The 25961-nt window shown below is 51.4% G+C and overlaps 1 protein-coding gene across 5 annotated transcripts in view; it reads left to right on the top strand.

Annotated features, from left to right (window-relative positions):
• The first annotated feature begins 241 nt into the window (after positions 1 to 241).
• The window catches only part of Sgms2 (sphingomyelin synthase 2), a 45658-nt gene continuing 19938 nt past the window's right edge, over positions 242 to 25961 (top strand). Inside the window, exon 1 of one of the 5 annotated variants that reach the window (XM_005406207.2) lies at positions 242 to 348. The gene's annotated coding sequence lies outside the window, so the exon portion shown is untranslated. Of the gene's footprint in view, positions 349 to 13903; positions 14000 to 18771; positions 19016 to 21722; positions 21795 to 25961 lie in introns of those variants that run through there. The other 4 variants (XM_005406208.2, XM_005406210.2, XM_005406212.2 and 1 more) reach the window with 4 other exon arrangements.

Raw genomic sequence — 25961 nt, 5'->3', positions numbered from 1 at the left:
CGCGGGCCGGGGCGCCGGTGCGTGCGCCGCTTTAAGGGCGGGGCGGGGCGGGAGTGGGCGGGGCCTGAGCGGAGAACGACGGCCGCCTCGACCAATGGCGCGCGGGAGGAGAGCGGGCACCGCCCAATCGACGCGGCCCACCCGACCCGCCTTCTTCGAAGCGGTCGGCTTTCCGAGAAATCACTGTGCAGTGCGGGGTGTCGGCGGCGGCGGCCCCGGGCGGCGGGCGGCGGGGGTCCCGGGCCTCGGGCGGGGCGCAGGGCAGCGCACCCGGGCGGCGACCCCGGAGAGCGCGGAAGGCGGGCGGGTCCCCGGATGCTTGGGACGCTCGGAGCCCGGGTAGTGGCGGTAAGGAGGACGAGGATTGGGAGGACTGCGAGCCGGAGGAGGGGTCAAGAGCAGGCGGAGGACGGGGAGGAGCTGGAGGAGGAGGAGTGCGGTGAGGACGGGTGGGGGCCGCGGGGCGGCGCGCGCAGGGGCCCAGACCCAGATCCCCGTCCCCGGACCCTCGACCCCTCTGGACCCCCGACCCTAATCTCCAGCCCCCATGCTGGCCGGGCCGTGCGCGCTGGCGCCCGCGGGGTCCGCGGCTCATTCATTTGCGGCTGTACCTGGGGTCGTCCGTGCTGCGGGGCGGACACAGGTGACAGCGGGGTGACGCCGGGCCGGGCTGGCGGGGCGACGGGGACTTCACTGTTTATTTCTGCGTTCCCGGCCGCGCCCGCCCAAGCCCGCGCGCCTGGCGCTGCCCGAGGAGGGGACGCGGGGACCTGGCCCAGCTGAGGCCACGCGCGTCCCGTTCTCACTAACTAACCCTGCGCTCCTGTCTCGAGCCTCCCTGCCCTGAAGTGACCGCACACTCGCTGACACGCGTGCTGAGCGGGTTCCCTGCCCTGCGTAGGTTTCTGAGTCGGGGTTAACTTTTCCATTCCTCGCTGTCACTCCTGGTCCCGATCCTAGATCCCAGATCCCAGATCCCAGATTCCAGATCCCAGGGGTCCTCCGGGATAATAAACGACCTGAGCGAGAAAACTGGTATCATGACAACTGGGGCGAGGACGCAGATGGAGGGATGGATAATGGGGAGCGCGGGACCTGGGCCTCAAGCCCCCAGGCCGTGCCGTGCGGGGTCGCAGCCCGCGGTAGAGGGATCCGCGCTCTCCGGCTGGCTAGGGCCCGGCGCGTTCCCAAGTGTCCTGCTTGAAACCCGGTGGGCAGAGCTGTGTCCTGTGAGATCCTTTACTCTCCGGGGGCGGGCAGTGAGGCTTCAGGAAGTCCGTCCACGTGGACACGTGGGGAGACCTGGCCACCCTGGCCCGGGACCCAGACTCCTGGCCGGGGCGCAGGCCAGGTCCGTAGGACAAGACTGAGCCGAGCCCCTGCCCGCCCCCTCCCAGGCGCAGGCTTCTCTCTGTGCCCTCTCCGGTGCTGCCTCCGCTGCTGCAGCTTCACAACCGTCTCCAGCTGAAGTCTTTTTTCCCCTCTGAGTCAATATTTGACTTGGTTTCCTTAGTTTCATTTTAAGTCAAGCTGGTTGAGCGAGGAACCGGAAGGAAACGCCTGGACACCTTTAGGCGCCACTCCTGTTTCTCTGTCCCTCTCTTCCCGGAATCTAGTAAAAGCCATTGGAAATGTTCGGCAAAGCCTGCGCATTTGCGCAAGGGGATGGAGGCGCTTGTTCCCTTACTGCTGTAACAAGCCCAAGGGGGAAGGTGGGGGAAGACGTTGGCCAGGTCCAGGAGACCCCACACTCCAGGGCATGATTGATTAGCCGCGCTTAGAGCAGGTTACAGTCCTTAAAAACTCTTTGCGATGTTTGTGGGTCTTTAAAATTCAAAGCAAGATAGAAATAACCTTGTGTCCATTAGAACAAACAATGGAATACAAATGAGAACCTTATGGGAACCGAAGTTAGGGTCCCTTGCACAGCTCCCGTCCTTTTTTGTTTTGAGACAGTGTCTCACAAAATCACTAAATGTCGAAGGCTGGTGTTGATCTCACCATCCTCCTGCCTCACCTCTCAGAGTGCTGGAATTATAGGCGGGCACCACCCTGCCCAGCTAGTTCTTATTTTCTTTTCCTTTTGGTTTTTATTTTTAAGGAACAGTTTCTAAGAATTTTGGAGTTTCCAGCTAAAGAGTAGTGTACTGACCTTTACCTTATTCTCTTGTGGTGGAATCGATGGCCGAATCAGAAACTTAGAATCAGAAACTTAGTCACTTCATTTTTTTCTCTAAACGCTTGGCATGCGGCTGGCTGCCGGGGTACAGCTGCCTGGGTACAGCTGCCTGGGTACCCTGGCTGCCTGGGTGCAGCTGGGGCAGCAGTGCTGGAACGAAGGCAGCGCTGTGACTGGGCTTGCGACTGACTGCTCAGGGGGCACCAGCTCCAGTTCTGATCATGGAGAGGGCCAGGGACACTGAGGGACGTGGCCAGGGCAGACAGGGTTCTGCTGGCTGCCGCCTACAAATCGAGTGGCTTTTCGATGCTTCTCAAGCCGAGGCTCATAAATTCTCCTGGGGCTGAATAATGCAATAATGACTTGCTTTTCCCAATAAAAATATTAGAGACAAATTTAGCCCTGAAGTTTTCCAGGTTTCAGGTCAGCCTCCTTTACACGAGTTCGGGAAACCTGGTCTAGCTCATCCAAGCTTCACTGAGGTGGAGCTCAGCAGTATGGTAACCCTTTAAGAGGATTAGCGCTGTGTGGGCAACTCTGTTTATTAGCTTTCCCCCTCCTGAAAGTTCCTTACAGAAAATTTTGAAGTGTAGGGAAAGCTCCGGCATTCCAACGCCCCGGGTCCCCTACTGTAACGAGCTGATGATGAGTGTTAGTTTGAGCCAGGCCAGCAGCTGCATCCCCCTGCAACATCTGTGTCCCCATGCCCCACCCGGGCAGGAGGTGCACTAGTGAGGCTGAGGTGGGAGTGAAGTCACCTGGCTCAAATTTCACAACCAGAAAGTCACCCCCCACGAAGCTGGCTTGTTCTGTCTTTGCTGGTCCCCACCCAAGTGTGGAGGTCTCCCAGTCACTAAGATACTTAAGATACTCCAATGGTGTCAGAGCCTTCTCTCTTATTTATTTGTTTGTTTTGGTTCTTTGAGAAAAGATCTTACTGTGTAGTTCAGGCTGGCCTTGAGCTCACAAAGCTCTTCCTGCCTCAGCCTCCCAAGGGCTGGGATCACAGCCTGTGCCTCCACGCCCAGCTCATCCATAGCGGCTCATCCATAGCTTTCTATCCTGAGGCTGCATCTCCACCGAGCACTTCCTTATTTCCACCTTTCACAGTTTTAAGCAGCTCTGCATTAAATATCTTCCTAGCTATGCCTACAAAGCCAGCATTATTTCAGTTGTTTAGCATCTTAAAAAGTGAAATTAGCTGGGTGTGGTGGTACATGAGGATTGCTATGGGTTCGGGGCCAGCTTGGGCTAACAGTGAGCTCAAGGCCGGCCTGAACTGCATAGAAAGACCTTGTCTCAAAAAAAGGTGAAATTTAGTTGCTTTTTTAGAAAGCCATATTCAGAATGTGAGAACTTGTTTCTTTCTTTGCTGTTTATTTTTATTTTATTTTTTGCCATACTGGGAATTGAACCCAGGACCTTGCGCATGCTAGATAATCACTCTAGCTATGTCTCCCAGCCCCTTTTAAAAAACATTTAAAAAAAAATTTTGATGATGCCGGTACCGGAAAAAAAAAAAATTTGAGGCAGAGTTTACCCAAGTGACGTAAACTGACCTAAACTGACCTTGAACTTGAGATCCTCCTGCTTCAGCCTCCAGAAAAGCTGGAAGTACAGGTGTGTCCACAAAGCTGGGTGTCTTGTACTTTTTAAAAGTGTTACTGGGGCTTAGTGAGCCTTGAGGAGCAGCCTCAGGCCTCTCTTTGTAACTTAAGGTGTGCGAATTCCAACTCCTCTGACCTCCTGTGTCCCTCAGTGATATCCTCCAGGGATGACGGAAAGGGAGCTGTGCTTTCTCACACAGCTGCTAGGGTTTTGTGACCTCTCTGTTCAAAGGTTCGATCCTGTCGAACTTCTCTGTGGGCAGGACAGCGGGAGGAGTTGGGACCCTTGTGCCAGGCTGTCCTCACAAGCAGCTTCCTCATGGTCTGTGGTTTCCTTCCTTTTCGTCAGCTTAAGGACCAGAAATGAAGCAAGCGTGGCCCCTTCCTCTCTCCCAGCACGGGTTCTACTCCCAGAAATCGTCCCGTGTGGGAGAAACCTGCCCCTTTGTCCCTGCTGGGCCCAAGAGGCCCTGGGGGTCCCTGTGTATTGGAATTGAATATTATTTGCCACTGGATCACTTTATTTTGTTTTCACTTTTAAAACTTTGTTTGCTTTCTTTTCATGTTTGTTTTTTTGAGACAGGGTCCCCCTGTGTCGTACAGGCTGGTCTTGAACTCACAATGTAGCCCAAGCTGGCCTCTAACTCACAGCAATCCTCCTGCCTCAGCCTCCCAAGTGCTGGGATGACAGGTGTGTGGCACTATGCCCACTGTGTCCACTTTATTTGTGATTTGTTCTTTTTTCCTCATGTTTAGTAGTGCATATTGGCGATGCAGATGAATGGGCTTTATTTTGGCAGATTTGTATGTGCATGTAACATACTGTAAAGATTTTCTACCCCTTCAAAAGGACTGAAGGAACCTGGTGTGATGGAGCAGGCCTGTAATCCCAGCACACAGGGAGGCTGAGGCAGAAGTATGACAAGTTCAGGCCCAGCCTGGGCCATTTAACAGCTTAATTTAGCCAGACTCTGTCTCAAAACAAAAAATTGAGAAAAAAACAAAAAGGGCAGGGGACACAGTTGGTGCAGGGCCCTGCACTCGATCTGCATAGCACAGAACAGAAGGATTGGTGGGGGGGGCAGCTGCAGACACGGACCGGAATGTGGCCAGGCAGGTTGTGCCCCCTGCGAGGTGACACCCATCTGCCAGGCCTGAGGAGCGCTGTTAGAGCTGGGATCTCATGTCTCCCTGAGGGCCCTGCCTGAGGGGACAGATGGCTGGCTGGTTCTCACAGCCCTGGGCACAGCCCCGGCCAGATGCCTGCGGTCAGGACTCCGTCCCTAGCAAGTCCCTGCACAGTGCACAGCCTGGGTGGCCTGGATCTCGGGCAGGGAAGAAGAAGAGCACCCGAGACTGAGCAAGGGGGTTCAGGGCGGTGCCAGCCAGCCTTGCAGAGCCCTCCGTGGTGGCAGACAGCCGCTGTGTGTCACAGGTTCACCCCCGCATGTTTGGATCATGAGCCCTCTAGATGTTTGGGGCCAGAGTGACACGTGTACACAGCACCCCGGGACGCTGAGCGTGAGGCCAGCCTTTGAACAGAGAGGTCACACGGCTGACGTGGCTGCAGGCCTCTCTACTGAGGGCAGATGAGGCAGGTGGTGAAACAGGGAGGTGAAATTGTGCTAAATGCCAGCAGCTAAGTACTAGTGCTAGATACTGTGAACCAGGAACCAGTGCTAGATACTGTGTGGTGAGTACTAGTGCTAGGTACTATGAGATAGGCACTAGTGCCAGGTACTATGGGATAAGTGCTAGTGCTGGATACTACTAGGTCTGGTGATATAGCTCAGTGCAAAGGCCCTGAGTTCAGTGAAGTGGGTCCAGGTCCCTCCTGGCCCCCTGTTGTCTGAACCAGCTCTGGAGGCTGTGCAGTGGGAGCGCCGTGACTCGGGACTGCTGTCTGCAGCCTCCATGTGGCCTCAGAGCCACCTTGGCTGAGCGATAGCCCAGTGCCCGATCAGTCCCGGGCGCCTTTGAGCAGCTTCCTGGGATGAACCTCCACTTCCAGCTGTAGAGTGGGGATTACTGCTCCCTCCATGAAGTGAACCACGGGAACAACGTGACCTGATGTGGAGAAGACATGGGAAACAGCCAGGCCTGGTGGCACATGCGGACTGTAACCTAGCCCTCTGGGAGGCTGAGGCAGGAGGATCACATGTTCAAACCCAGTCTGGACAACTTAATGAGACCTTGTCTTAAAATAAAAAGTTTAGAAAGGGCTGAGGAGGAAGCTGAGTGCACAGGCCCTAGGTTTAACACATTCACAACGGGGCCATAATCGTATGTCTTGCTGCCGGGGGGCTCTGAACCACCAGAGGCACATGCAGGACTGTCCCTTCAGGCAGCATGGGACAGTCCTGTCGGGTGAGTCGGTTCCTCGTGTACTACCAGTGGTTCAAGCAGGCGGGAACGTTGTTACCTCCCATGTCCCCAAAAGGGAACAGAAGAACACCAACAAAACCCTGAATAGCGCCCAGCTCGTGATAAATATTGTCTCCCGTAGCGTTTTTCAACAACACTTGAAAACACAGGTTTCGGTCCAATTGCGACGAAGGTCTTATTGTTAACAGGTGGTCTGTCTCTTCTGTGAGTCGTGTGTGACATCTTGCCTGCCCTGAACGGTCTAAGCGTCCTGGCTTGGAGCTGGGGACCCGCAGCTGGTGACAAGCTGTTGGGTGCAGCCGCCATACGCCAGCACTCTCCAGCACTCTCTGCACCGCAGCCCAGTGGCCGCTGTCCCCAAGCCCCGCCTTGCAGAGTGTTGTACCATGGGCCCCACTGTCCCAGGGACGCCCGGCCGCGGGCCATCACAGAGCCCACTGTCCTCAGCCGCGGTGGCTTCTGTCGGCGGCCTGGGACGGTCCCCACACAGCCGCCACTGTCTGGGCCCTCAGTGGCTGGGCGTCCAGTTACGCGGCCCCGGCCGCAGCAGCCGAGGCGTTTCAGTGGCAACAGAGGGCATTGTTGTGAGGTTAGGGTAGATGTCCCTGCCGGGGGTGTCACATCCACCGGCCGTCCACACAATGTGTCCTCTGTGGTGGCCTGGTTGGCCTGAGGTGTGGGCGAGCTCCAGGCAGCAAGCAGGAACGTTTACAATTCCAGTGAACCAGGCGTCGAGGCTGTCAGGGCTGCGCTGTTTCTCACTCCCTCCCTTTGGCGTTGGAGACAGGGTCTCGCCATGTGTTCAGGCTGGCCTGGAGCTCAGTGTAGCCCCGGCCGGCCTCCAGCTCCTCTGCCTCACCTCTGAGGGCTGTGTGACGGCGTGCGCCACTGCGGCCGGCTGCAGCGTTGCTTCTGAGGCCAAAGGCGGCTGTGAAGCTGCTCCTGCCCAGGGATCTCAGGCTCCTCACACGTGCGGCCCCGCTGTGCCCTGGCCCTGGGCTCCAGCGGAGGTCAAGTCTCTCAGTCCAAGCGGCCCATCCACGCTGCGCGGGCTGCCGTGGGCAGGGCTGCAGTGGCTGGGTTTCCCAGTGCACGGAGGGCCTGATGCTCGGTTGTTGGGGCTGTGTGGTCCTCGTCTGCTCTGGACTATCGACCTGGACGTGGGAAGCGCAGCGCTGCACCCTCCCAGGCCCGAGGCCAGCGCAGCGGGCAGCAGCGGCCCAGTCGCACGCAGCAGGGTCTGGTCTTCCGCTTTAGGGTTTGCACCACTGCACAGAGAAGCAGTTGAAACCCTCATGGAGAGGAGCTTGTGTGCGTGAGGCTTCTTGGTTTTCTAATGATGGCCGGAGGTGGTGATGGGCTAAGAACAGCTCCCGGAAAGACGCACACCCCAACCCCACCGCCTGTGACTCCGACATCTCCCAGGAGAGGCAGAGGTTGCCGCTTAGCTGAGTGTGCCCTTCAGATTGTCCCCGGTGAGCCGGGCATTGTGGTACACGCCTGTCATCTCAGCATTCCAGAGGCTGAGGCAGGAGGATGGACAGTTCAAGCCCAGCCTGGGCACCTTAGCAGTTCGCAAGACCCTGCCGTAAAGAAAAAATAAAGTAGGGCTTGGGCTGTCGCTGAGCGTGCAGGCCCCGGGTTCCATCCCCTGAGGCAGTCAGTCCGTCAGTCAGTCATCCTGGGTTTCTCAGGGGGCAGTGGTCACACGCATCCTTGGAAGAGAATGGGAAGCGCACTGGAAGGAAGAAGGTGACGCTTTAGCCCAGTGCAACCCGGCTTGGACGCCACGCTTAGGAGAGAGGTCTCGGCCCCTAAGTCTGCAGTGAGGTTTTCACAGTCGCAGAAGGGTCTGGCTCTGTGCTGTGCCGGCCAGGGAGGCAGCCTCATCTCCAACTTATCACTTATATTCCACCTGTAACGTGAGCCAGTTTGCGGGAAATTTGTGCAAGGGGGAGTTCGCTTTTGATAACCCCATCCTTTTTATACTGGCATATGTTAAAAATGACAGCAACAGGATTCCAGCCACAAAAGAGACACAAACCCAACAAGTAGCAGCTTTAGTGATTTTGGAGCAAGCAGTGTCTTCCTTTTGTATTGTTTTGTTTGAGCCCAGGGCCTCTGCACTCACCGAGTGCGACTCCAGCCCCTTTTTACATTCAGTCACTAATTGCCCAGGCTGGACTGGAACTTGTGATCCTCCTACCTCAGCCTCCCAGAGTGCTTGGGCCAATAGGCATGTGCCACCACGCCTAGCTGTCACATGATTTTCGAGTTCAGACTCCTCTGCAGGTTTTGAAGTGAGGCATGTGCTCTGCTGGCTGGAGCTGCCCTGGATTCCTGGAAGGGTTCTTGTCCCGGCCTGGAAGGGGACCCTGGAACAGGGCTTGTGCCCCAGAGGAGGCGGGACCTCGGGAGCCTGGCAGGTGAGCACTGTGGCACTGCAAAGAAGGGGACTGCCAGTGTTGGGTCAGGGTGATTTAGGGAACCCTGCTGTTAACTTGGCTCATGATTTAGAGATGATTTTTGTATGCTGTAGAAAGAGCACTAGTGCAAGAGATGACATCGGGGTCATTTTCCTGCCTCAAGAAAGGAAGTCAAGTGTACTGCAGGATTTTGTTGACTTTTAAGAAATGGGCGGAAGCCAGGCATGGTGGCGCATGCTTGTAATCCTAGTACTTAAGAGGCTGAGGCAGGAAGATTGCTGTGAGTTTGAGGCCAGCCTGGGGCTACATAGTGAATTCAAGCTCAGTTTGGAGTACATAGTGAGACCCTGTCTTAAAAAGCAAAACTGCAACAAAAAACAAAATGGAAAAAAAAAAACCCAAAATATGCTTATAGCTAGCTGAGTAGCTGACTGGAATGCACACACACCAGTTTGAAGAGAGAAGAGACTGGTATAGAAGTATAAAAAATTTTGAAAACTCAAACCATTTACGTAGATTGTTTTCCTATTTGCAGTTTTTGGGGTTTCTTTGTTGTTCGTGTTTTCGCTGGTATTGGACCCGCGGCCATGCACATGCTAGGCAACACTCTGTTGCTGAGCTACCTCCCCAGCCCCCTTTTATCTTTGACACAAGGTCTCCCTAAGTTGCTCAGGCCGGCCTTGAACTTGCAATCCTCCTGCCTCAGCCTCCCAAATGCTGGATTACAGACAGGTGCCTGCATGCTGGCTGCTGTGCTTTTAAGAGTGCTCTCTTTTGAGTTATTCCTATGAGGCTGTGATGTTTGCATGTGCACATTCATGTAAAAGATGATCGTTTCCTCTTGCAAACGAGAAAGTTTGGGGAAACCTCGCTGTGGGGTCCCCTGGTCCTCGGTGTCCTCGCTGGGGCCCAGCGGGCGTGTTTGCCTGCATTGTGTCTGCTGCATGCACCTCCTGGCTCAGGGTTTGCCTCCCTGGCGTCCCAGGTTCAGGGGAAGGAGGTCCTGCGGGGACGGGTCTGTGAGGCCCAAAGGGTCATTCTTGGTCACTCTGGCTGCAGCTCCATCCCGGATGGTTTGGTCCTGGCCTGGCCCGAGCCTCTCCCTCAGTGTCCGCAGGAGACAGATACTGCGGGCCAGGTTTGCTGGGGCCTGGTAGTTAGGATGGGACAGAAGAGGCTGGAAGTGATGGAGGTGGAGGTGGAGCTGGAGCTGGAGCCTGAGGCACAGCTCAGGGGAGAGGGTGGAGGGCAGGACTGGGACCAAGGGCTGTTGAACAGGGTGGGAAGTCAGCTGTGAGGAAGGTGACAGACGTCCCAGGGGCTCATGGGTTTCAGCCCTGAGATCTTTCACCTTTTTTTGTTGCTGTTTTGTTTGTCTTTGTTTTCCCCCGCCCCAGTGACTCTCCTGCCTCAGCCTCCTGAGTGCTGGAATCACAGGCGTGCAGCACTATGGCAGGCTAAGACAGTCACATCTGGGAAAGGGCTCTTTCTCGTCCCAGCACTCAGGGGCCAGAGGCAGGAGGATCGTCCTGAGTGCCAAGTCAGCCTGAGCTACAAATCAAGATCCTGTCTCAAAATCACCAATAAGTAAATATGTAAAAATGGGCAGGTCTCCCTCCCTCCTCTGCAGTTATCTGGAGGCAGTGCGGGCGGGCTTTCTACTTCTGCTCTTCTCCCTTCCCTTTGGTTCTGTGCCAATGCCCTCCTGCCCAGGGACGCCCTCAGCTGGGGAGGGCAGGGCGTGGCCAGTGGAGGCCAGGGCCCTGGGCTTGGAGGCAGCAGGAGGGCTCCGTTTTGTTTCCTTGCAAATGTTCCCTAGTAACAGAAATAATTAAAGTTACTGGAGGCCGCCAGAGAAGTGTCCACCTGAGGTTGCTTATGTTCTGAGGAAGGGTTGGCTTCCTTAATTAAAGAAAATCTTTAAAATACTTTTTTTAAAAAAGTTTGGTTTTTTGAAACAGTCTCCAGGCTGGTCTCGAGCTCCTGGCTATTCTCCTGCCTCAGCCTTCTGAGTGCTAGCATTATAGCTGTGCACCACCACACCTAGTTTTGTTAAAGAAAATCTTAACAGAAGATCCTGGCCTTATTGGAGATGAAGTCCCTATTTTTATATTTCCTGTTCATCTATTTTTTTTTTTTTTTTTTTTTTGGTACCGGAAATCGAACTCAGCACGTTGCGTTGCCAGGCAGGCGCTTGTGCCGCTGAGCTATATCCCCTGGCCGCTGTTCATCTTTAATTTGCACTCTTGGCTTACTAGAATGTTGCCCCATTTGAACAAAATCCTGTGTGGATGTAATCTTCGAAAAAAACTTTTTTTTTCCTCCCAGGTTAGTTCAGGCTGGCCTTGAACTTGCTAGGTGACCCGGTTAGCCTCAAACCTGTTACCCTCCTGCCTCAGCCTCTTGAGTGCTGGGGTGACAGGTGCAGGCCACCACTCCCAGCAAGTTGATTATTTTAGAAGCTCTGTTCAGAATTTGGTCGGAAGTGCTTGGGAAATTTCAGGTTTCGCACGCAGGATGTCTTGGAGTACTGTCCAGAGTATTGGCATATACTCTGGATATAGAAGCCACGGCAGCGTCCCTTGGGGTTTGTATCAAGCAGGGGCCCTGGTGCCCTCAGCAGCGAGGAGGGCAACGCTGGTGAGGGAACACTCAGCATGAACCCGACGGCACCTGTGTGGGCAGTGTGGGGTAGCGGCGACCTGCACAGGGCCAGGAGGTGCTGGCTGGTTGTTGTTATAAATCTGAGCAAGAATCTTGGGACCCAGTTGTTGAGTTTTTTGTTTTATTTTTTTGAGAAAGGGTCTCACTATGTAGCCCAGGCTGGTTTCAAACTCTCCAGATCCTCCTGCCTCAGCCTCCCAAGTGCAGGGATTACAGGTGGGCGCCACGATGCGCGGCTTGGTCTCCTTTTTGCTGTATAAATTGCCTTTAAGAGTGGAGCAGAAAAAAAAAAGTGGAGCAGAGAGCCAAAGCCTGTGGAAACTGCCTGCAAGAGGGTGTGATTCCGAGCGCCGCTTGCGCTGTGGCAGGAAGCCGTGCTGTGGCAGGAAGCCGCGCTGAGGACCCTGTTCCTCGTCCTCGGTTTCCTTGTCCTCGGTTTCCTTGTCCCACATGCACAGCACCAGCCCCTGGCCGCTCAGCCAGTGTCGTTGGAAAGCCAGGCTGAGGGTTTAGCCTCACACGGTGCGCTTGAGCTGCTTTTACCAAAGCATTGTTTGCAAAGCAGCCTCAGGGCTGGGTGCAAGTTCACTTCTGACTCCAGCGAGTCCTTGGCTGCAGCGAACCCTGAAGAGCCTGGGGCCCTTTCCACACCACGAAGGGGGAAGGGCCCACAGACAAAGCCCCTTTCTGCCTTTGTGTTTTGCTGGTTTAAATGAGAACGGATTGTCTGCTAAAGAGGAGGTGGCAGCCTCTTTAAACCCAGCCAGGCTGGGTGTGGTGGCACACACCTGTTATCCCAGGGTGCCCACTTGGTATGCTGAGGCAGGAGGATCGCCTCAAGATCAAGGCCAACCTAGGAGAAAAGCTGCTAGGTGTGCACCACCTTGCCCAGGAAGAGTTTAATTTCTTGACTTCCCCTTGTTTGATCAACCCATCAGAGGCTCAGCAGCTGTGTGAGACAAGGGCTAGACAGACATACAATTGGCTTTGGAGTCCTTGCAAGGAATGTGGGGAACTTGTGTGGTCAGAGATTGTGGGGTGCACAGGTCAACCAGATAAACTCTTGATAACAGAGAAAGAGAGGAAATGAAGCAGGGCATGGTGGTGCATGCCTGTCACCTCAGCATTCAAGAGGCTGAGGCAGGAGGATCTCCACAATTTGGAGGCCACATAGACTACATAGTAGTTAAAGGCCAGCCTGGACTACATAGTAAGATCCTGTCTCAAGAAGCATACACCACCACGCCCAGCTTACAGGGACATATTTTTTTTGTTGGTGGCTTCTTTTTAACACACCCCCACCACCAAATTTGCTTTTTATGGATTAAATCTCTTATTTCATTTTTACTTTGCATTTTATTTCTGTTTTCAAAGGCAGGATTTTATCCAAGCAAGGGTAGTAATCAGAGTGAATATGTCCATTTTCCTTCAACTTTTTCAGCTTTATAATTATGCTATTTTAATCAGAGCGGCCTCTTTGCCACTTGGTGGCCATGAGCAAATGGCATCCTGCTAAAAGCAAACTGCTAAGATCTCAGGCATGAATATTTCTATTTGTTTACCAACCCTCACCCCTGCCCCTGTGACCACAAAGAAAAATGAGCTTTGCTATTTTGGTGTTTTTGTTGTTTTTTTTTTTTTTTTGAGACAGTCTTGCTATGTAGCCCAGGCTGGCCTCAAACTCACAGCGATCCTCCTGCCTCAGCCTTCTGAGTTCTAGGGTGACAAGTGTGTGCTGCCCCTGCCCCGAGCTCAGCCTTGTGTCACAGTATAGAGACTCTGGCTGCTGGCTGTTTGAGCCACACAAAACGAAAAAGGCGAATGCAGAAAGTAGAGGTTGTGATCCTCAGGGCTTGCTTGCTTGCTTGCTTTCTGTCTTTCTCTCTCTCTCTTACTCTCTTCCTCCCTCCCTCCTTCCCTTTCTCCCTCCCTCCCTCCCTCCTTCTCTCTCTTTCATTTTCTTTCTTTCATTTTCTTTCTTTCTCTCTCTCTTTCATTTTCTTTCTTTCTCTCTCTCTTTTCCTTCCTTTCTTTCTTTCTTTCTTTCTTTCTTTCTTTCTTTCTTTCTTTCTTTCTTTCTTTCTTTCTCCTTTTGAGATAGGGTCTCTCTGTGCAGTTCATGCTGGCCTTGAGCACACTTTGTAGCCCAGGCTGATCTCAAACTCACAAAGATCCTCCTGCCTCAGTCTCCTGAGTGCTGGGATTACAGGCCTGCGCCACCACGCCCGGCCCACCCAGGGCTCTTTAATCCATGTAAAGCCTTCCTCCCTGGGTTTTTAAAAAGACTACTGTTTGTGGCTGTTTGACTGCCCTGTGTTAGGGAGAAGGAGTGCAGTGTGACCTTCCCAGACATCTGAAATCTATAATTAGAAAGCAGTTCTAGTTCGAAGAGGAACCCTTCTCTGAAAGCGCCTCTGCATTCCTGGCTCTCTTCTCTGCCCTCCTGCTCTCTCTTGCTTTTTTTTCTTTTCTTTTTTCTATTTTGGTTTTGTGAGACAGGGTCTCACCACGTAGCTCAGGCTGGCCTCAAACTCATGGTGATCCTCCTGCCTCAGCCTCCCTTGTGCTGGAATCATGGGCGTGCACCACCACGGCTGGCTGTATGCAGGGATTAATTTTTAGATGCTGTTTCTTCTTTGCAGGGCGCTGCTCTGAGTGCCTGAGCCTCAAGTTCTGCTTGCCTTGGCTGCACCCTGCGTGTGTTCACGTAACAGGCAGTGCTGCCACTAATTAACAAGGTGAGGATTAACCCCGTGCTCTGCAGTTAGCAATAATAGTGCACTGCCATTTCAGAGTCACGAGAGGACTTGAAAGTTCCCTGGGAAACACAGATGATAAATATTGGAGGCCCCGGAAATGCTATTTACCCTCACCTGGTCATTACACATCAGATAAATGGACCAAAATATCACACCGTCCCGCATAGACACGTCCGGTCTTGCTTCCTTTAACACTTTCTTTAGTCTGTGTTTGCGGGACCTCGTCCCAGGGAGCTGGTGCATGCATATAACTCATCTTAATTTCTCGTTTATTCCTTTGTGTCATGGTTCCCATCCCTTTTGCACGAGTGCAGTTATATTGTAGTTACATAAAAGGATTAACAGTTTCCTCTGCAGAAAAGACTCTGAATAGCCTCCTGGGGTGGGTCTCTTGTGTGTCGGGGAGGCAGGTACAGCTGGGTGGGGACGCCCTGTGCATCCCATCACCCAGTGCATTGTGGGAATATCTCAGTCCTGAGGGCCCCGTGCAGGCTCTGCAGTCACTGGGCTCTTAAAAGAAAAGGGCATCTGGGGCTGGGGATTTAGCTCAGTGGCAAAGCGCCTGCCTGGCAAGCGCAAGGTCGTGAGTTCGGTTCCTGGTACCAGAGAAAAACCAAAAACCAAAAAAACAAACAAACAAAAAAAAAAAAAAAAAAAGAAAGAAAAGGGCATCTGGGGTCTACTGTACTGTGAAATCTGTGGTGACCACCGGGGCTAGGAACCCAGGTGGCTGGGACAACAGGAATGCCCTTTCCTGCCGTCCACGCCTGGCTGCTCACATCCTTTAAGCTTGAAAGCAGCTGGTTTTGAGGCCAGGTACTCGCCGTCCCCACAAGGCTGGAGCTGGAGAGCCTGGGTGGTGTCCTCCCCGGCCCGGCTGAAAGAGGTGGGCTGAAGGGACCAGGTGTCCATGCGGTAGTGGCCCTGGGGAGGGCTGGCTGGGCCCTGCTGCCCTCGAGTGGCCTTCCCCTGTGTCCTGGATTCCACCAAGGGACGTGGGGGACCCACGCTTCCTGTGTGCTGGCCACAGTGAACGCAGCTGGATCCCAGGTGGACCATGCCTGTGATCCCAGGACTCGGAGCTAGAGGCAGGAGGATCACTGGGAATGCAAGACCAGGCCGGCTGTGTAGTGGGACCCTGTTTGAAAAAAAAAATAAGTAAATAAATAGATAACTCAGGGTCACGAAGGCTTTTTGCTTCCTCCTGGGGAATAAAACCTGGCTCCAGACCCCTTCCTCAGTAGGTGTGCACACACACCTCTGCAGTCATAGCCATAGAATTGTACTTAAGCAGTCCAGTGTCCAAATTATTCAATTTTTTTTTTTGAGTGTAGCCCAGGCTGGCCTTCAGCTCACAGTGATCCTCTCTCAGCTGAGGTCACAGGTATGTGCTGATGTGCTGTCACCGCCCTGTGTAAGTGGGATTCCTTCAAGACAAAAGACAAAGCATCCCCCCACCCTTATCCTTAGAAAAACCCAGATATCCTCTGGGAAGAAGGCCTGGCCTGGCTGCTGAGCCTCCTTCCTCCCGGAACATGTGAAGCCCTCCGAATAAGACAAAGCCAACACTATGGATTATCGAGGAAGGTTAACAGCGTCAAACTGAAGTCCCTGCTCTCAGCGTGGATAGCACTCTCAGCTCTCACACTGAAGGGCGCCCCGGTGTTAGAATGGATACAGCGGAAGTGCCAGGTGTCACATACGCCCAGGTCATGTTCTCTGAATCTAAAGAATGAATTCTAAGAAACAGTGGGGGTTAAGAGTAGAAAATTTATTGGAGAAAAGGAATAGGGAATAGGTTTTGGAACTCTTTTTTTTTTTTTTTTCTGGTACCGGGAATCCAACTCACGACCTCATGCCTGCCAGGTAGGCACTGTGCCCCTGAGCTAAGTCCCCAGCCCCTGGAATGGGGAACAGAAATAGCTCCTGAGAGACAGGAGGGGTCCTGAATGGGTTGTCGAGGAGCCCATGTCTCAAAGGAAGTTTTATAGAGCAGAATCATGAGGTGGGTACATCGGGGGTCAACACTGTGATCAGCCAGTAAGTACGAGTAGTCATTTGGATAATACTGATCTAACGGTAATAAGGGTACGTGGGTGACGCTGTTAACCTTCCTCGATAATCCATAGTGTTGGCTTTGTCTTATTCGGAGGGAGAGGATGCTCACCTCTGATGAGATGGTGGGAAATCTCAAAGGGTGATACCAAAAATCCCAAGCCTCTCTCAGCCCTGAGGGAAGGATGTGAATCTGACCCTTGAGACTGTAGCTTCCATCCTCAGCTCTGATGCGGTCTAGTCTGCACTGACTCCCGCGAGGGCTCGGCCCCCTCTGACGCCTGCAATATTCCTACCTAACTTAGTTGTCTATAATAAAGATTATTTGTTGAGGAAAGACAGAAAAAACATTTCTAAAATGACTTTGGTATCCATAAGGCCAACGGTATTAAACGAAGGATGCAGGACGCCCTGCTAAGATTAGAGGAGACGTCTGGGGACACCCTGACATCTTGTATCTATAGCAGCTGTGTCCCCTGAGAAGGACATTTAAAGGTAACAAATGCACAGAAACTCAAAAAACAACAACAAAACCCTCACTAGATGAGGCAAGGCCGCAGCTGTGATCCCAGCACTGGGAGGCTGAGGCAGAAGGATTGCTGTGATTTCAAGGCCAGCCAGAACGACAGAGTGAGAATTTGTCTCAAACAGAAAAACAAAACCATTCCCTTCAAAAGAGAAAACTCATCCCTATACCTGGTGTGCGTAGATGTATATGGCTTATTTTTCTTAAGGTGCTTTTGTTCATTTGAATGTTAAGTGCATAGAAATGGCTAAGGAAGATGGTTGCACTATAAGATATTAGGGGAAAAACAGTCACCACTGGGGACTTCATATTGGACTCAAGCTTGGTGTTACATTCTAGACTTCTGCAGGGACTGGTGCATGTGCCTTCTGAGCCGTCCGTTCATGTTGGTATTTGAGCACGAACCCTCTCAATTTTTTTTTTTTGTTTTTGTCTTTTTGAGACAGGGTCTCGATATGCAGTTCAGGCTGGCCTTGAGCTCACTTTGTAGCCCAGGCTGGTCTTGAACTCACAGTGATCCTCCTGCCTCAGCCTCCCGAGTGCTGGGATTACAGGTGAATGCTGGGATTACAGGTGTGTGCCACCACGCCCGGCGAACCCTCTCAATTGTAGAGCTGCTTATATTATGGCCGTCAACTCTTGTTATAAAAGCTAAAAGTGATGGGCATGCTGGTGCGTACCTGTAATCCTAGTGCTCAGGGAGGCTAAAGCAGGAGGATTGCAAATTTGAGCCTAGTCTGGGCAGTTAAACAATTTAGTGAGACCCTGACTCAAAATTTTAAAAAGTTACAAAGGGATCAGGGATGTAGCTCAGTGTGAAGGCCCTTGTTCAGTCCCCGCTAGTGAAAAAAGAAAGTGTATAAGAGTTTATTTATCTGCGTTTGGCTTGTCCAGTGACTCAGCCTCTCCATGAATAAATACGAAAAAATTCTCCCTGGCTGTGAGGTCAGCATTTGTGAGTCAGCCTCAGTGCGGAGGCGGCTTGCTTAGCTGTGATTCAGAGAAACTCACGGCTGGCCGAGCTGAACTGTAAATCTGGCCCCCGTGTAGAAGAATCCGAAAGTGACCTTCAGTCTTGAAGGGTTTCAATAGGGGAAAATGTCTTTCAGTTATAAGGGTTCTGTTGATTCTCTGCCTTTTGAGCTTTCCTGCCTTAAAAGCAGAGGTTTGGTTTTGTTTTTGATTTCACCATGTAGCCCAGGCTGGTCTGAAACTTGCCTGGAACCTCCTGCCTCAGCCTCCCAGGGTGCTAGGATGCCAGGCACGCGCCTCCATGCCTGGCTCTCCAGGGGACGGTGGCAGGAGCCCAGGAGCAGTTTAGAAAGTGGGCGGGCAGCTGCCTTGAGTCAGCAGCAGCAGAGGAGGGAGTGTCCCATCGCGGGCCTCCCGCCAAGCACGCGTTGCTAGGCAACCGAGTGACTCAAGCCCGGCGCCCAGGGTGCTGGCCCGTCCACCTCGGCATTTCCAGGGAATGTCCCCTGCGGTGCCTGAGCAGGGTGGGCACTCCCGGCGCGCAGGTGTCAGGTGACTGGCGCTGGTAGCTGTGGGTCCCAGGTGTCACCCACCAGGTGCGGTCACCCCCAGGGCAGCACAGGCTGGGCCCTCCCACGACTCTCCCCGTCCAGCAGGAGAAAGAGGAGCAGTTTCTCCCTGGGCTGCAGGTGGAGACACGGGGTTCTTGGGGAGCACAGCGCCTTCCCGAGGCGTCCCGATTTCTGAGACAGGGACATCGGATGTCTGCACTCTGATTGCAAGCTGGCCCTTCGAGTGTTGATGTGTTCGTCTGTTATTCTGAGGACTAAAGTTACAGAAAGTGTTACACGTCATCCAAGAAACTGCTCGAGCATTTCCAGAGTGACATATTTGAAAAGGAGCCATTGGGCTTGCGCCTGAGTGTGGTGCTGGGCCTCCCAAGGCGCCCGGCACATTCTGAAGCTAATTGTAGGGTGTTTTTTCTTTTGTTTCTGTTTTGATACAGCCTCTCTCAAACTTGCAAGATCCTCCTGCCTCAGCCTCCCAGGTACCTGGATTACAGCACTCCCACACCTGGCAGTTTTTGGTTTTTATGAGACAGAGTCTCACTGTGTAACTCAGTGTAGCATTTCACTTGGGGCAGTCCTCCAGCCTCAGCCTCCAGAGTGCTGGGATTACAGGCACGCCCCCCCACCCCGCCCAGCAAATGTGGGATTTTTGTTTCGCTGTTTGTTGTAGCTTACGTCATATCCTGTGCTTTCCTGTGGGAAGGGTTGGGACTGGAGCACACCTCACTCAAGGTAGCCGTTTCTGGGACACCGTGGGCCCATGCTGACCCTCTGGAGGACGGCCTGAGCTTGGCTGGGAAAGGTGAGAGCGCGCCGGTGAGAGCACTCTCCTACTGACTCTGTCCCCAGCTCCAGCCTGCAGGCAGCTGCGAGGTGGGTAGGCTGTGGACGCTGTGGAATCTGGGCTTGAGGGGATGTGATGATGCCAGGATTAGAACCGCGGCCGGGTCTGGGTGATTGCAGTGGCTGCAGGTGGGGCTCACGGGGAGTCCAAGGGGACAGGTGGGTCCCAGGCTGGCTGCTTCCCCAGGCGGGGTGCGCCCCGAGGTCAGGAGGACAAGAGGATAACAGGCTCTGGGTCTTGGCCAGTCACTGTTAACCCATTTTTATTTGTAGGTTTTTGTTTCTGTTTTTTGTTTATTTTTGACAGAGGATCTCCTTATGCAGTTCAGACTGTTCTTGAACTTAATATGTAGCCCAGGCTGGCCTCAAGCTTGTGGCGATCTTCCTGCCTCAGCCTCTGGAGTGCTAGGATTATAGGTGTGGCCACCACTCCCTGTGCGTCTTTGTTTTTTGAGACAGGGTCTTGGTTTATGTAATTCAAGCTGGCACTGAACTTGAGGGGATGCTTATGCCTCAGTCTGGTGTGTGCCAGGATGATCGGTGTGTACCACCAGGTCTGGTTTAATTTTTGTTTGTATTAGTTTATGTTGCAGGACTAATAATTACATTTTTCAAAGGGAGTTGGTCTGTGTACATTGTTGTTAATTTTAAATTACTTAGAAACTCTAGTCAGCAGTCTAATACAGAACTACATGGCAGGTATTTTTATTCTGTATCTATAAAGATTTCTTTCTTTTTTCTAGTTTTTGGGTTTTTTTTTTTTTTTTTTTGAGACAGGATCTCACTATGTGGTCCAGGCTACCCTTGAACTCACTATGTGACCTTAAACTCACGATTATCCTCCCGCCTCAGCCTCGGAGTGCTGGGATCACAAGTGTGCACCACCATATCCTGCTTCCTTCTAGTTTTTGTAACTCTAGGGAATGAACCCAGGGCCTTGAGTGCCACGCAAGCACTCTACTACTGAGCTAGATGCCCCGCCCAAGATTTCTTTGAGAAAGTATTTATCTTCTCTTTTTAGCCCTAGGGCCTAAGCTCAAGTCCTAGTGCCTGTTCAAGATGTGTTCTCACGCTGAGTGACACTCCTAGCCCCCCAAAACATTTTTAAATTGAAAATAAAAATTAGGTACAATTAAGATACATAACATGATATAAAAGTTCCCAATAAAATAATGGCCCAATGATTTAAGATTAACTTTTGGATCTGTATAAAAAGAGGAAGCCAGTCACAGTGTAGTGCATCCTTATAATCCTAGCATTCTGGGAGGCTGAGACAGGACAGTCTCAAGTTCCAGCTAGGGTAGTCAGTCAGTGATTTTGACCCTGTCATGTTGGGGATATAGCTCAGTGTGAAAGGCTGTGGGTTCTATCACCAGTCCCAACAAAAGAAAAAAAAAATGGTTAAGTGTTGTCCTGATTTTTTTTTGGCAGCCCCAGTGTCCCACCCTTCCCTGAATTTATTGTCAAAGGTGCAGTCCTGTTCTGTACATGGGGCTTGCATCTCAGAAGTGAAAGTGTCCATCAGGGAAATGCTTTGAAGTTAGGTTCATTTTGTAAAGAAGCGAGCATTTCTGTGAACTTAGTCTCCAGCTTTCCATAGGAATCTTTAGGTTGTTTGCTGGAGAATTGAGTTCAGCGTTATTCATAACACATTACTGAGCGAAGGTAACTTATTTTCATCAACAGAAACCATAAATACACTGTGGCCGAGTCCGCCTCCTTCCCTTACAGGTGTTTCTTTGAGAAACCTGGAGGTAGGGTTTGATATGTTAAGTCACCCAGTTCTGACACTGCACCAGCCACATTTCCAGAGTTATCGGGGTTCAGCGGCACATCTTGTCAGAGGGGAAACTGGAATAGTCTGCTACCCAGAAAAAGACCAAATCTGTTATAGGAGATGTCGGGTCTTAGCTGATACTGCAAGTGGCCATCCTTGAAATGTGAACGCTGGTGGGTTAGGTGGGCTCATAAGTCACAATATATAATCTCAGGTTTGTTTGAATATTTCTATTTCCCAACTTTATTATTATTATTATTATTGAGGTTTTTACATTTTTTTTTCGAGACAGAATTCTCCCTATGCAGTTCAGGCTAGGCTTGAACTCACTTTGTAGCCCAGGCTGGCCTTGAACTCTGCAATGATCCTTCTGCCTCAGCCTCCCAAGTGCTGGGATTACTGGCATACACCACCATGCCTGCCTGTCCAATTCTAAGTATTTCAGAAAATGTATGCTTTTTTTTTTTTTTTTTTTTTTTTTCCCAGGTTAGTTTTTTTTTTTTTTTTTTTTTTTTTTTTTTTTTTTTTTAAAGTACTGGGGCTTGAACCCAGGGCCTTCACATTGAGCTACATTCTCAGTCCTATTTATTTATTTTATTTTTGTTTTTGTTCTTGAGACAGGAACTCACTAAGCTGACCGGGCTGGGCTGTCCCAGAGGCTGAAGGCACAGGCGTGCACCACCACACACAGCCCCTGAACCGCTTGTTAGACACTATTTTGAACATAGTTATGCGCAGCCCTGTGGTGTTATTTACCACTTTCCTCCCTCGTCCCTCTCACGGTCAATTAGTAATGCAGCGCTCTCCTCTCGTCCACCCCGGCCTGGCCTTTGAGCCCAGTGACTTTCCATGGCGTAACCTCCTTCCTTCCGCGCCCGGGGCCGTCGGGGAGATGAGCTTTCACCTTCAGCCTTGCAGTGACTTCCTGTAATTCTGTTGCCTCATTTCTTCTCTGGTGACACCACCGTCACCCCAGCTCCGAGGCAAGGCAGGAGGACCCCTGTGAGTGCTGTGAGTTCAAGGCCAGCAAGAGTGAGTCCAAAACACCCCCCAAATCTTCCTTAGTTGGCTGTAGTCCTTGGGAAGGAGAGCTGTGCCTCCCTGAGGCCGGCCGCGGGAAGGGGCGGTCGGAGGTCCCTGCAGCACGCAGAGGGAGGCCATGTTTGAGGTTGGAGGACGAGGGGCTTCCTTGTGTGACCCAGGCCAGCGCTGTGGGGGACTCAGGACCTCGGAGCCACTTGAGCTAATTCCCGTCTGCCGCTGAGGCAGGATTCGAACCTCCCTTACGTGGGGGACTTTTTTTTTTTCTTTTCTTTTTTTGTCTTTCTGAGACAGGGTCTCGCTACGCAGTTCAGGCTGGCCTTGAGCTCACTTTGTAGCCTAGGCTGGTCTCGAACTTGCAATGATCCTCCTGCCTCAGCCTCCCGAGTGCTGGGATTACAGGCATGCGCCACCACGGTGCGGGCCTTAGGTGCGGGACTTTAAGATGTTAGATCCAAATCGATTTGTGTTTCATTTGCTTCCAAGATAACTATGGGCGTGAGGTCAGGGCCACATCCGAGATAACTGAGGGTGTGAGGTCAGGGCCCCAGCTGTTGAATGAACTTTGGTGGTTCATTATCTTAACAAGCCAACAGGAAGCCAGGGATAGTGGCACATGCATGTAATCCCAGCACTCAGGAGGCTGAGGCGGGAAGAGCCCTATGAGTTCAAGGCCAGCCTGGATTACAAAGTGCACAGGTTGTTGTGACACAACTCTAGTCTGTGGTATGGCGCAGATGTGGGGTCCTGGTTCCTTTCTTGGCCCTGGGGACCTGGGGACATGACCACGTGTTGGGATGCTTTCCTGACAGAGGGGCCGTGCAGCTGGGTCCCAAGTGCCTGGTGCTCTGTGCTGGTCTGGTACTTCTGGGGTACCTCCACATCACTTCCTGTTGCTTCCTCTCCCAGCGCCTGCTCACCCATGCAGTTCACGTGGTGACGGCGCCCCTCACGCGGTCCTGGGGAGAGACACAGCACTCAGGATGAAGCAAAGGCTGCACAAATTTAAGTCATTACTCGCTTCCTGGCTCAAAAGCTGTTAAGCACATTTCCAATCTGGTGTTGTTAAACTGAAATAAATATTTCCAGGGCTGGGGCATAGCTTAGTGGTAGAGTGTTCACTAACAAGCCTGAGACCTTGGCTGTTATCCCCACTGCATTTAAAAAAAAAAGTCCAGCCAGGGATATAGCTCAGCAGCACAAGCACCTTCCTGATATAGCTCAGCAGCACAAGCACCTTCCTGACAAGTGCAAGGTCGTGAGTTCCAATTCCCAGTACCAAAAAAAAAAAAAAAAATCCAGGTGGTAGCAGTCGTCCTCATCTGTAATCCCAGCGACAGGGGAGGCTGAGGCAGGAGGACCACTTTAATTTCAAGGCCAGCCTGGGCTACATAGTGAGTTCAAGACCAGCCTGAACTACATAGTGAGACCTTGTCTCAGAAACTTAAAAAAAAAAGGAAAAAAATAAGGTGGAAGATGGATTGCTTCTTGCTACAGAGGCTGGCACAAAAGATGTTTTAGAAACAAAAGTCTCATTTTCCAGGCTCTTTGCTTCATGGGGAGCCAGGCAGTAGGATTTCTTTGAATCTTTTTGAACACAGGCTTTTGATCGCATGTGTGGATCTGGACATAACCAAGTGTTTGTGTATAGTCAGGTGATTTCATTTACACAAGGTCACGGTGAAGATGAGATTGAAGGGAGATTAAATACGCACTTACGTCTTTTGCCTACCTGCTGCTAGCTGGGAGTTGAGTTCTGTGTTTCCCGGCTCCTCCTGGGTATTTTGTGCAGGTTAGAGACCATGCTTTTTATTATCCTGAGTCTCTAACCCTACTTGGTCCTTGGGGAAATGGTTCTGATCAAAGCGAGTCAGGGAATGGGCCAGCGCAAAGCCATCTACTTTACCTCTTTGCTGCTCACTACTTTGTAGGACCTGACTTTTTCTTTCTTTCTTCTTTTTTTTTTTTTTTTTTGAGACAGGGTCTTGCTATGCTGTTCAGGCTGGCCTTGAACTCACAGTGTAGCCCAGGCTGGCCTCAGACTTGCAGCAATCCTGTCTCTGCCTCCCAAGGACTGGGATTACAGGCGTGTGATTACAGGCCCAGCTGTTTTGTTTTGTGGGACAGGGTTTTGCTATGTTGTCCGGGTTGGCCTTGAACTCAGTGTGTAGCCCAGGAGGGCCTGAACTTGCTGTGATCTGTTTACAGGTGTGCTCACCAGGCTCTGAGAGGCTTTGATTCTCCGCAAAGTGTAGCTATTTCAGCCTCCCACGGATCTCCGCAAAGTGTAGCTATTTCAGCCTCCCACGGATGCGCATTCTTGGTCGGTTGCACATCAGGGCTTTCCTAGCCCTGGCAGGGCCCTGGTGGGGCTGGCCTGTGACTACTGCTATGTGTGCACACTTCTGAAACCCTCATTTCTGGATTTTGAATTGTGTCCATTACCAAAGACATCTATTAAGTCACGGGTGTAGAAGACAATCTTTTTATGCTTGTTCAAGTGTCTTATTTTAAATTTCTTGGGATGATTCAAAGTGGGTAGAACATGGTTTCTGAAATTAGAAAGAAAAATATTACTAAAAAAGAATTTTTTAAGAAGAGTATAAGAAAGCTGAAAGTCCTGAGTTCAATTCTCAGTGCCAAAAAAAAAAAAAAGAGCATAGAGCTGGGTGTGGTGGAATATGTCTGAATCCCAGCACTAAGGAGGCTGAGGCAGGAGGATTACTGCCAGTTCAAGACCGGCTTGGGCTACTTTGTGAGTTCAAGGCCAGTCTAAACTGCATAGCGAGACCCTGTCTCAACACCCTGCCCTCAAAACAAGCATAAGAAATACTAGCTGGTAACATGGACAGTGAAACAGAAATCTACCGCAGGTCAAGAAAAAGACTTTACAAAATGCTTAAAGGAAGATTGCAGTTAAATCCTTTTGTAAAAGCAACCGCAGTGAATATATAGTTGATTTAGCTATAGAATTGCTAGGTGTAAAGTGGGTTTTTGAGAGGGGCGTCACTGTATTGTCCAGGCTGGTCTCGAAGTTTGGGCTCCGATGCATCTCCTGCCTCAGCTTCTGAGTAGCAGGGCCTGTCACCAGCTGGGTTCCGAGGAGTCTCCACAGAGGAGGTGGAAACCAGACCCTCGTGCAGAGCAGGCTCTGGGTCTCCTCCCACAGAGATGTCGGGAACTTGGGGAGGCTTGTGGAAGGTGTCTGAGAATCAAATATGCCATCAGGACTGATGCAGGAGAGAGGCAGCTCAGAACATTTGCATGTTTTTCAGTGAGATCAAAGTATACAGTGAATGTTTAGCTAAAATGCATTACAGTGAAAGACACACTGCCACGAATCCCCCTCAGCATCCTCCCCTTTGCCCCAAACACACTTATCCCCTTATTCTTGCCACTTTCTGCAGCCGCTCTGGAGTCCTCTTTCCTGGGTGTCACTATGAGGTATGATCAAAAATACAGTGAATGCTTCTGCTGAGCGCCATGCAGCAGAAAGGCAGCTCATAAAACCATGATGCTATGTCCTCGTCCACCTTATTATTCACCAGGTCTGGCACTGCGTGACTCTGGCTCTTCCCAAAGCCAAATGGATTCAGGGCATCAAGGCAGCTACATAGCCCAACTAAAGACACTGAGGACTCCAGAGCTGCTGCAGAAAGTGGCGAGGCCCATGCGATGAGTGTGTTTAAAGTGATGGCAAGGGTTTTGAGGGGGTTCATGGCAGTGTGTTTTTTGCTGTTCATTTAAATGCTCACTGTATTTTCCAGTCACACCTTTTATAAGTAGGAGGTGCTTTAAAAAAAAAAAAAAAAAAAAAGACTTAGGCATTTAGTAGTAAGTGGCCTGGAAAAGAAAGAAGATAATATAACCTTGGATAATTTGGTTAATTTTGATAATTTTGATCCAAAAGCTGTAGTTTTTAAAAGTGCAATTGTAAAATTACAACTTCCTTTGTCTCTTTTCTCCCTATCTTTATTTCTTCTGTTCCATCTCAGAGCTAAGTAGCTCATGTTGTGATATTCCTAGAAGAAATAACAAAATAGGCTGGGCATAGTGATGCACACCTATAATCCAAGGTACTGCGGAGGCTGAGGTGGAAGGATCCCAAGTTCAAAGCCAGCCTGGGAAACACAGTGAGACCCTGTCTTAAGATAAATA

Source organism: Chinchilla lanigera, unplaced genomic scaffold, assembly GCF_000276665.1.
Source record: "Chinchilla lanigera isolate Chin_1 unplaced genomic scaffold, ChiLan1.0 scaffold00095, whole genome shotgun sequence".
Taxonomy (NCBI): Eukaryota; Metazoa; Chordata; class Mammalia; order Rodentia; family Chinchillidae; genus Chinchilla; species Chinchilla lanigera.
This window is presented reverse-complemented; position numbering and strand designations above follow the sequence as displayed.